Source organism: Malurus melanocephalus, unplaced genomic scaffold (genome assembly GCF_030028575.1).
Source record: "Malurus melanocephalus ecotype Western Australia unplaced genomic scaffold, MMel_1.1 scaffold_80, whole genome shotgun sequence".
Classification (NCBI taxonomy): domain Eukaryota; kingdom Metazoa; phylum Chordata; class Aves; order Passeriformes; family Maluridae; genus Malurus; species Malurus melanocephalus.
The window spans coordinates 2,456,758-2,468,471 of NW_026623312.1; the positions used below are offsets into that span (position 1 = coordinate 2,456,758).

General features: G+C 38.1%; 1 long non-coding RNA gene across 1 annotated transcript; it reads left to right on the forward strand.

The window, feature by feature from the left end:
• The first annotated feature begins 5,449 nt into the window (after window positions 1-5,449).
• Window positions 5,450-10,956, forward strand: LOC130574348 (uncharacterized). The gene is made up of 4 exons (XR_008965427.1): window positions 5,450-6,123; window positions 6,912-7,021; window positions 9,845-9,921; window positions 10,403-10,956. It is a non-coding gene; the product is annotated as an uncharacterized LOC130574348 (long non-coding RNA).
• The last annotated feature ends 758 nt before the right edge of the window (window positions 10,957-11,714 follow it).

Consider the following 11,714-nt stretch of genomic DNA (forward strand, 5'->3'; position numbering starts at 1 on the left):
TGGAGAGTATTTTAATTTTTCTAGGATCAAGCCTCAAAGATTCATATAATTCATGCAATTTTGAAGTCCTCTGAGTTTATTCTACTTACTGAAATTCATGCTATTATTTGTTCAAAAACTATAAGTCAATTAACTTATTTTTCTCCATTTAAATATCTACCAGTCTGGCTATAAATCAATGTGGATGAATGATCAGTTTAGACTTCTGTGTCTTTGAGCTGTTCTATTTCACAGCTTTATAGTATTTGGAAGCAGCGAAATAAATAACAAATATTCATATAATTCTATATGAGAGAACAGTTTTTTAACTTATCACTGTGAAGGGAAAAAAACCCAAACCAAACCAGTTTAGTGTTTCTGGTTTCATATCTCTAAGCATCTGCCATTTCATTATATTATGAGTAGTAGCAGAATGCTCACTTGTGTACAAAAATTAATTTTATCAATGCTCATCACAATTATGCTAAACTTTATATGGTTCTTTTATGGTTCTTTATGGTTCAGTTGTTTCTGACTTTGTGTTTGATAACAGTTCAGCAATAAAAAGTGTTATGAAGAGTCTGTTACAGATGTTGCAAAGTAAGACAATGCAAGAATTACATCAAAACCATTATTTTCTTCTCCGAAGTAATCTTCTTATCATACATCCCTTATGCTKGATATTGCATAATTGTAAGTTTTCTAGAGTTTGCAGGATAGCGTCAGTTTCTGTAACCTTTTCCTTTCTTGACATTTACTAACTTGTGATTTTATGCTCTCTTGGAAACTGACCTATTTTTATACGTAGCTTTTTTTATACTCAAAAAATCACACATATTTAACGATCTCACAGGTTTATTGCTGAATTCATTATTTTTGTTTTGTGTTACAAAATGCCTCTTTCCTTATTCATTTTTTGTCTCCTGGGAATACAATCGAGAATGCTTTAGGTGTTGGATGTGGAGACCAGGAACTTTTCATGACACTGGCAACACAGTACGTTTTTACAAGAATAAGATGGGACCCTGGAGCCTTGTATTTTTAACCTAGTTTCTAAAGCCTTTCAAGTCTCTTGCTTTTTTTCCAAATTATCAATATTTTCATGAGATAGTTATTACAGCTATAGCCTTATATAGCCAGAAAGATCTTTGTGCTACCCTGTGCTATTTTTTGAGGTAAATCTCCCAGTCACAAATGTGCCAGCTTTTCTGCCTTTTCAGCAACCATACAGACAACATAAAATATGGACAGGTATAGGTTTTTGKGGTATTTGCAGTGTAACAGCAAAAACTATATTTTTAAAAAAATTCAATCAAGTCCTCAAAGTGCAAAAGGAAATTAGAAATCCAGGCTCTCTGGGGAATGTTAAAGAATGTCTGCCAAATAACTCAGTGATGTTCATTTACTATTWTGACATTGGAAAACGTTATTCCCACTATCCTCTTATGCTTCCATTTTAAGGATGGTGATGATCATTCCCACTCAAGTTGAATAACCAAGTTAGTTTTCTATTTTATATGTAGATTCAGTTGCCAATAGGTAATGATAGTTACGCTGCTAGTCAACACATAATCTTAAAAGTAAATGAACTGAATAAACACTGAAGGAATTAAATTATTTTCCTGATGCTTCTATTGTTTCTTGCACACTGTTCAGCGTTAAAAGTGCTGATTAGTGCCTTGTATCTCTTATGTACTTAAAATACACTTTACCTAAATGTCTGAACTGTTTATTTTCAGAGACAAACAGATTTTCTGCTTGCCAGGCATCTCAATTAATTTTAGGTTTTCAAAATTCTCTCAAGTCCTTTTCTGTCTCAAGGTTAAAATACCCTCCTTTAATGTAGCACRTAAAAATCCAGAAGAGTAGTGTGGGACTTACAATTTATAGATGGTATCCTATTTTTAGTCAAAAAACGAGTAACAGCATGTCCTGGTTCTACTCAGTCCGATTTTTGGTGGTGGGGGGATGGGACCGAAAAACCACAAAGATGGCTCCTGTGAGGAAGTTCTAGAAGCTTTCTCCTTCTTCTCCAGCAAAAGGAGCCYTGCCCCCTGTGTTTTAGAGTCAATCCATTATGGCTCTGAGGTTGATGGACAGGCTGCTGCTCAGGCCTGGGCCAATTGCACAGTTTGGTTACACCTCTGTGATGACGTATGGTCTTGTACTTAAGAAGAATTCAAATCAAGATAGAGCAAGGCCATCATTTAGTTTTTAGGTTTTTAGTATTTAGTTTTAGTATTATGCACTGGGGAAAAACAGAGCAGGAGGGTGAGAAGATGTAAGAAAAAAAACATGGAGACCCAAGATCACAGTAAGAAGAAGACCGGTGATGTTGTAGTTCTGGAACATGGAGAAAACAAAAGTCCTGCTCGAAAGGACTATTTCTACAATGAGAGACCTGTATAGGTAAGGASAGCGACCTTGCTCTGAGAAAAAAACTGGCCTTGGAGGACTGGACACAACTTATAAGAAGCCAAAAAAAGGGGGAAGAGGTTTGGCCCCCACCTCACGTTTCAAGTGAGTTGACGCTTAGAAGAGGTAGTGTTCTGCGAGGGGAAGAGGTGTCCCGGCCCCCTGTCTGAAGCAAGTGGATGCTTAGAAGAAGTTATATTCTACCAGAATTGTGATAGTGGGGTCAGCCTTGGAGAACTGCTTTTCCTTTCTCCCAAGAGGTAAAGGAAAGAATCCCTTGCCATTAGAAGTTATACCCTGACTGTTTCTTGGGAAAAGAACTTCCACAGCTTGGAGCTGTAAGAACGCTTCTCCTATGATGGTGGTCGATAACTGTAATGAGTAGTTTGATCTATGTTAAACTTTCATACCTGCCCCCCTTTGTGTGTGGGAAGGCATGGAGCGGTTGGAGAGGGGTAACCTGAGAAAGAGATGGGTCCCTGGAAAGAATAACAGGTGTGTTAAAAATGTCCATTTATTTATTTTCTTCTCCTTGTAAAGTTTTCCCTATCTCTGTTCCCCTCCCTGGTGTGGTAGTATTCTTAGTAGTTTTTAATAATAAATCTATTTTGCAACTTAAGTTATTCAGCCTGTCTGACCATTTTCTGGAGCATATAAGTATCTTTCTCTCAATTATGTTATGTTATCTAAAGGCCATAAATTTTAGTGTTAATTGGGCTTTTGCTCTCCCTTCTGCCTCTCCGGTGGCGAGGGAGGGAACGTTGTGGGTGCGGTGCTTTTGGCTTTCAGTCAAGTTCAAACCACAACACAGCAGAAAGATATTGGAAAATTGTAGAGTATGTATGAGGCAGGTTGAGGAATGAAGAACCAAAGTTTTGCTTTGTCTTAAGCGTGCCTGTTGTCTTCTGCTGGGTGATTGGTGGAAATGACAATTCAGCTGTGAATTTATACTCATCCTTTTGCTATATGCACCCTTTCCACATACATACATGTCATACAGCTATACACCAAACCATGAACCTCACTATCACCCCTTTGGCAATCGCACCTCAACTATTTTGAACTAATTTTCTAGTTTCATCTTTTCTTGGAGAGAAAGTGTGAGAACACATATCTACAAATTCTTCACAAATGGAGTGACCACATTTCATTTGGTATTTTCCCACTCCACCCTGGAAGATGTGAATATTTGTTACAGCTCCATTTCCCTCTTTCTTGTTTCTGCTAGTGACAAATCACTTTTATGCTTCCTCTCTGTCATCAGGACAGATTTCAGGCTTTTGGGGTTGTTTTCCCTTGTTACTGTGAGTTTATGCAGGTGACTCCCACTAAAATACCATACAATACATAACCTACGCAGCTGGTACGGGTACTGTGCTGTCTTCAAATGAAGATATGAAACTGTGTATTGTTAACTTGTTTCTTTTTAAAACACAGATTATCACATCTTTTTGAATACAATTGTTAAGGAAATGCTACATGGAAAAATGACAGAACTGCTTTACCTGGATTTCTGTTTCATGACACAGGTGAAAATCTTGCTTGTACAATTTCACTGGTTTGTATCAAGTTGCAGAGCTGAATTTTACTAAATCAACCTCTTTGTGTATTTTTTTTMATTTTTTGTTTAAGTGCATTACATTTTGATTTCCCTTTATAAGGAGTAACTGTCAGTGCTGTCATTTTAAATGCTCTCTTTTTTTCTAGTTTGGCATACTTTAATGGCTATATGGAAGAACTTTTTTTTACTTTAATAGTTTTTACTGATTTCATGCTGTGGTAATATTGTGAACATTAGAAATTACCTGCAGAGAGAATTAGAGGGTGTATGTGTGATTGTCTGAGTCGTGTAAATGCCAAAAGCTTTTTGTGACATTTTTCAGACTTTAAAAATAGAAATATGTTATTTGCACATTGGCTCCTGGTGGAATATGACACACTGCAGGCATGCAGTGAATTTAAGTTTGGGCTTTAGGCCATTAGAGCCCCTGTGTATGTATATGCTTCTGGAAATGAAACAAACTGTTTTCCACATGGACATTCCCTCTTGATGAGCCAAAGAAACTCCATCAGGTCAGTGAAAGCAAATAGGATTTATGGACTTGCTGAAGCCTGTTATCCAGACTCAAATGTTATGGAATGTGATTCTGACTTGATGTAATTTTGTCTTTTCTCCCAAATGAGTTTCAACATCTTCGTATTTGCCTGTGAAATATTAATGTGGTCCAGTGCAATCTGAGTTTAAAAGCAGAAATTTGAGCTGAATTATTTTTTGGTTGTAAAGAAAGGAGTACCATCCTTTTAAATCTATGATTTCTAAGCACTTCATATCCTCCAACATTAATAGTTTCCCTTAAATTAGACCCAAAGAATTCTTTTACTTATTGTGTTAYCTATTGGGCTGGAGAGCAAGCATATAAGAGATTTTTCCAATTCTGTACTTTTCTACTTGATCCAAGTAGGCCTTTCTCAAAATCTAAGTGGGAGCCATAGAGGATGACACTTAAACAAGAGCCTGTCCTGGCAATTTGCAGATGGAAGAACCCAGGTGGGACTCAATAAAACAGTTAAACATCAGACCCACCCCACTGAATTTTACGCCAACTTTATCCTTACAGTATCCCAATTTGCTTGTCACTGGACATGTCACTTATGGGGTCAGCCTAAAAKTTTTTTGCCTTTTGCCTTTACAATTTCTCCCTTTCAAAGTTGTGATACAATAAAGACATGAGGCATGTATAGCTCTTTAGCCATATTATTTTTCGATACCTGGAAAGGAAGATGACTGCGTGTTCAAATGTACATCCTGAGTTGAGGGGTGTGGGTGGTAGAAGAGTTATGTATATGTGATTAATCCAGTCCACTTCAGAAACTGATATTAAATGTTCTCAACTTATGTCAGGATTACGAAAATTACTTTTGCCTCCTAAACACCACTCTGTTTTGGAAACAAAAATCCTTTCAGATCTCCATGTGTATTAATAAACTCCTTTTTTGTCTTTTATTTTGTTTAAGTTTTTTTGGTTGTTTTTAATTTTTAATGTGATAAAAAAGAGCCATGCTGCTGTGATCTATAAATAAGTAGGATTTAATTTTCAGCTGGTATGTTGGAGAGATTTGTCTGGATGTTGGGTGCCCACTAAGCCATTCTATGACTCCCTCTTTTTAGATAGAGAAGGAAGAGAAAATGTCATGGAAAGCTCATTGTTGTGATAAGGGCTGGGAGAGATCACTCACCTATTACCATCAAAACAGACTCAACTTGGAAATAAACATTAATAATCACATCAAAGTAGAATAATGACAAATAAAGTCTAATTATAAAACACCTCACCCAGCCCTGACTTTGTTCCAGGCTCAGCTCTACTCCTGATTCTTTCACCTCCCCTTAGCCAGTGGCCAAARGTAGATGGGGAATGGGGGCTGTGGTAAGAACAACACAAATTGCCTTTGACATTCCTCCCTCCTCAGTTCTCTCCTCTCCAATGGGAGGCAGTCCTCCACAAACTTCTCCAACATCCATTCCTAGGGCTACACTTCTTCAGAACCTCCATCTCTTTGTGTTCCTTCCACAGTGCACAATCCTTCAGAAACCAGCTGCTCCAGTGTGGATTCCCCATGGGCTCACCAGCCCTACAAGCAAACTCTCTCCAYAGGCCCACTGTTCCCTGCCAGGAGCCTGCTCCAGCATGGGCTTCAGAGCATGAGAACATTTTGTATTCTTGMCAGGTAATCTGCGACCATTCCTTCATTGGGGCTCAATATAATTTTAGCCACTTGCTTGGATTCCATTACCAAGCCTCACTGTAATCCTGATAATCACTCATCCCAAAAACCGGTAGTTTTCTATTATTAACTAATCATCTGTGGCCTTGTGGAAGTCCCAGAGCATCCAGACCTTTTTAGTGAGGTTGAATTAGATTACCTGCCCTTATTAAAACTTAGATTTAACCCAAGTAGGGAGGGGAAATAGTCCTCCTAGTGCTCATATACATAAAAATAATTCACTAGACGTGTTTAAGTTACCTGAGTTGCATGGCAAACTACACCAGTCTGACTTCGTACAAATAAAGCGTGCCAGTGTTGTGGGTGAGCTGAGCACCATGGGAAGAATTTTGGTCACATACATTCATAAAAACAATTGAGATAATTTTTGAATGTTGAGTGTGAATAGCAGTGTGAATGTTTCGAGCATGTTAGGTTGACTGCAGGTGATTTTTTTTGTTTAATAAAAAATTCTCTATTSGGTTGAATCCCAATCCCAGTGAAATCAATTAAATGCTATCTAACGYTGGTGTGTAGAAGAACCAGAAAGAGATATTATAGTCAGCATTCTCCAGCAATATACCTAAGATGTCATTGTGTAGTAATAATATGGGTTGTCAGGAGACTACAATTTTAGACTCCTTAATGGAGCCCTGATTTAAAATTKTAGTCTTCTCTAAAGCTGTCATTTGTGCCATGCTATGCAATTTAAAAAAATGAACTTTATAACTTTGGATTATTTTGTGTTTTAGAGTAAGCATCTATATTAAAGCAAATATAAGTGCAAAAGATGTCTTTTCCATTACATTATGTTCAAGAATTCACTGTGCGGTCAAGGAATGACACAGATCAGTCTGAAAAGGTATGACAGAACATGGATACGTGTGGGTCATAAATTCACTTAGAATTAGTTGTAGAATGCTTGACTTGATTTTCTCTGAATGGTGCAAATTTGATGAACAATAGGAGGTTTTGTGCTCTGTTCTTTACTTTGCTTCCTCTCAGTTTTGCATCTTAGTCCTTTCTCAGCTGCTCTGTGGCCATCTCAAAGCAGAAAGCAGACAGAAAAGTATTCTTGCAGGTCATTTTCATCTTTGTAAGGAACAGGAGAATGCAATATTCAAGCTATGGATATTAAAGCTGTGAAGGACTCTTACCAAAGCGATCAGGTTATGTCAGTCATTGTCCTTGTGCTTTTTACCCAGCAGCATCAATCAAAGAATAAAGTGAAAGTCTGAGTATGTGCTATGGACAGGGTGTGAATTCTACTCAGGTTATATGGCAGAAGCAAAGCAATGCCTTGCTCAGAATAAATTCTGATTTCACCATTATACACTGCTTTTCAGAGAAGCAACAGCCTGTGGCTCTCATTAAAATAGGCAAAACCTGATTATTATGCCTGATCACTCCATTTGTGTTTCCTTGTAATGCTGGCATCATAACAGCTGTAGAGTGTGTCAATTTACTTACAAAGGAGATCTACAGTCCCAGCACACAACTGCGCTGTGGAGGATTAATACATTTCTGTGCATCGGTGGAGTCATGGTAACTGCTATTAACTGCCTGTGAAGATGTTTGCAGCTCACTCCAGTTGCAAGGCACTTTGATTTATCTGCACTTCTGGAAGAACTTTCTCCTAAGCTGCATTACTTTTTCTCAGTAGATAACAGTCTGTGGAGCAGTGTGCAGCTAAACGATTCCCATATAAGGAGGTGAGAGTGCAGTTGGGTGCCAATGGATATGAGAGGAAGGGCAGCACTGCTGGGAAAACCCAGGAGGAGAGGGTTGCCCGTGGTGGGGAGGATGAAGCTTGCAGAGCTAACATTAGCTGGGTGGCCCCTCTGAGGCAGAATGAGGAACACCTACCCTGATGGGGATGCCCTGTGTCTGTGCTCTGCAGCCTCCTGAATGGGGCTGCTGCAGTACAAAACACCTGAGTGAATTTTGTTGCTGAAGCTGGATGAATATTTGGCAAATTAAGATGCTATAAACATGCAAAGACAATTACATTCCTATACCCATACCTTACTCACTAAAACCATGCTGAGGAGAGTTAATGGTAGGACCTCAAGGGACAGATTTGTTGATTTCAAGCATTAAAATGTCCAAATCAGTACTTTGTTTGTAAGACTATCTGAAAAATYATTTTACTGCTGCTAAAATAATAAAGCTTTTTTGGGAATATTTTATTTGGCCACTAGCTTCTGGGTTTGGATGTACCCCAATAACATTTTCCAGGCAATTTGTGCTACAACGTCTTAAAAACAGAAGTTGATATTATCCCTCATATGTCTTCAGGAGCTAGAGTTTTTAAATCAGAAAACAAATCCCAAAGAATAGAGGGCTAGTAATTCTAGCCTTTAAAGATTAAGGCAACTGCAAATTTTGTACTTCCCTTCCCTTCCCTTCCCTTCCCTTCCCTTCCCTTCCCTTCCCTTCCCTTCCCTTCCCTTCCCTTCCCTATAAACACATAAATCTTTTCACTATAGCAAAAAAAAGTCAAGTGACCCAATTTGTAAGTAAGTACATGCTAGAGAATGGAAACTTGATTATAGCACTTTTCCAGCATATTAGAAAAGATCTGGATTGATATTATCTGGAAATGTGAAATCATCTTTAATAATAAAATAGCATATCAAGATTTCTATTAAGTTCTTTGTTATATGAAACGTTAATATTGTTTTGCTGAGATGAGCTTTCACACCATTTGAAATTAATGCCACAGTCTTTCTATTTGAGAAATCTTAAATCTACACATTTGGTAATCTGTCATTTCACATGGTTAAATCAGCCACCTAATTGGAGTGACATTTTACATTCTAAAGCATCCTCTCTGAGCTATTTCTACATCTTATTGATTCTTTCTGCTTAATGGCATCAAGAAACAGCTCTTTAGCTACCCACAAAGCTGAAAGTCTCATCAAAGCTCTCATCCCTGCCAAATGCTCTTCTCTAGACTCAAGAAACACGATGCTCTCCTGCTTTTATCCACCCTGAGTGCTTGCAAAATGACCATTTTTGTGTCATCACTTCAGTCTGTCATTTTGACCACAATACTCTCTGTATATGCACACTTTCTTGCACACCATCTGGCTCCTTGTTATCTGCTCCACACAACCTCAGCCGTCTGCTTTAACATGCAAAGGCTTCCCTACCCAGCCTTACTACACATCAGTTCATTCTCAAAATATTGACTCTAAATTCCAGCCTGGCTGGAATACCAGCTTTCATTTTCTACATCTACTTGTCCCAGTATCCCTCATGATTAGAAAAAGCTGCCTTGTAAGCATTCAATTTGCCTTGTCTTTCAATGTTTTTCTTTAAAACATACTGTTCAATGACTTCCTTCTTACCAGTAAAAACTGGCTGGAGCACAGAAAGCACAATTTTTTCAGGCTGATCATAATTTCAGTGTTTCTTTGCACACCCTCACCTCCCTTTATGTATCATCCATTGCTTCATTCTCTCTGGTTCTGTGGTCTTAAGGTCTTTTCTTCTGGSAGGAGTTGGGAGATACAGGGTATTTCTAAATATATCATTTGCGCCAGCCTGAAAACTCTGAAATAAATATACTTGCAGAACAACATAATATTTCATTCCTGTGAGCTTTAATTATTCCTTGTGCAGTATTCTCAGTATCTGGTAACATTAGAGTAAACCTTTTTCTTCTCTTCTGTGCTTGCAGCAGTACTGAGCATCTGTTTTGTTGGACCTGGACAGAAATCCCACAGCTTTGGACTTGTGCCTCTCCAAACATTCCTGGTAAAAGCTGACCCTCTAAAATAGATGTGCTGTGAGAGGGCTGTGCTCCAGGGTGCGGGCTGGGGCTGAGGCTGGGGCTGGGGCAGGGACAGGCGCTGGTTCTGCCCAAGCCACTCTGGAACGTGACACCAAGGCTGCTGAGCCCTCGAGGCTCCTGCTGTGAGACCATCTAGCTAAATCAAAGTATTAACCTCATTAATTTTCATTTAATCCTTGTTTCCTTTAAATCACCATGTAAAGAAGCACAGATTCCTATCCTCAAACTAACACCTTCTCACTGTGATTTGGATGCAAATCCATTTATTTTTGCTGTGAAAGTTTATCTAAATGCCCACAGCAAAAGCAGGCTACAGGATAGCAAACAATTCCCAGAGTCCTGTTGCTCTGAGTTACTTTGTTGCTCTTCCGGATAGTAGAACTAATAAAAAAAATATTTGTATGTGCATTTTGTTTATTCCAACCAACATTCCCTTTTTTACAGGAATTTAAGGAAAAAAAACGCCAAAAAACAAGCCACTGGCTGGATTAACAAAATGGATGAATAATTTTATGACCACTCACTAATAACARATGTAGCTGTGCAACTTAATGAGAGAGCTAATCAGCATTCACTTTGTGGGGCAAACTTGATAACCTCCTTTGCAATGCTCTGCCTTCTCCTCAGCCCTCGAATAGAATAACTGCTGGGGGAGGACTGAAAGGCTTGAAAGAACAGTGAGCTAATCTGAGCGTATTTTGTACCCTTYGGGCAACATTCAAGTTGCCCTGAAGTCAGTTCTAGGAAATGATGGGTGGGATAAAGGCAGGCTTAAAGTAAGTGAAAAGAAGAGATGCAATAAAATTAGAATGTTTGGTTTTTAATCCAATTTAGAGCATGTGAATAGTATACCTGCCATAATGTGCACACTGATATGTATGATTTGCATTGAACTTAGTTACTGGGCACCTTGTAATCAAAATATTGTTTTACCTAATGTGTGGCATTACCTGCTGGAGAAATAAGGGATAAATCCATGCATGAAATTTTAGTTCTGTCCTCAGTGAAACTTTACAATATTTGATTGAAGTTTTTAATTCCTTTCCATTACAACTGAGAAGGATTTGGGTTTTTTTTTTTAATCTCCGGAATCTAAAAATAGTTTCAGATTTAAAAGAACCTGACTTTGCCGGTGAAGTACATAGCTGAGATTTGGAATTATCTATTCAAAGTAGGGGTCCCGTCTGTACTTCTTGTACATGTAAGCATTATGGGGGTTAAAAGAAAAGGTTACAGATATCCAAAGGAAAGCTCAAGGAAACTGCCACCTCAAAACCACTCATACTTGGCAACCCATCATAGTTTGATGAAACAGGAATTCGTGGCAGGCTTGTAGTTCATGAGTTGGTAATTTTAACCAAGAGCTGTTTTTTTGATAGTATTCCTTGYGTCACTGGCAAGTCTTCTGGAGTTTTTATAGATTAAGAATTTTTAACAATTTTAATTTAATCTTCCTGCTAATGAGACTGGCATGAGAATCTTTGGATAAATCAGCAATGTTTACAGCAGATGGCTTCCTCTTTGAAGATCTGACATATTATTAGTAGGTTAGTATTGAGTTCTGGCAAAACTTCAGTAAAGACATTTTGGTCCTAAATCTAAATTAAGATCCTTTGGTAGCAAATCTGATCTGATCTTCTTGGATCAATTGCTTCAAATTGTACTATTGTACTGAGCAAGTGATTGTAATGCAGCATAACAGAATTGATTTGCTCTACAAGAGTTTATCTCACTTTAATTAGATAAAGAAAATTTT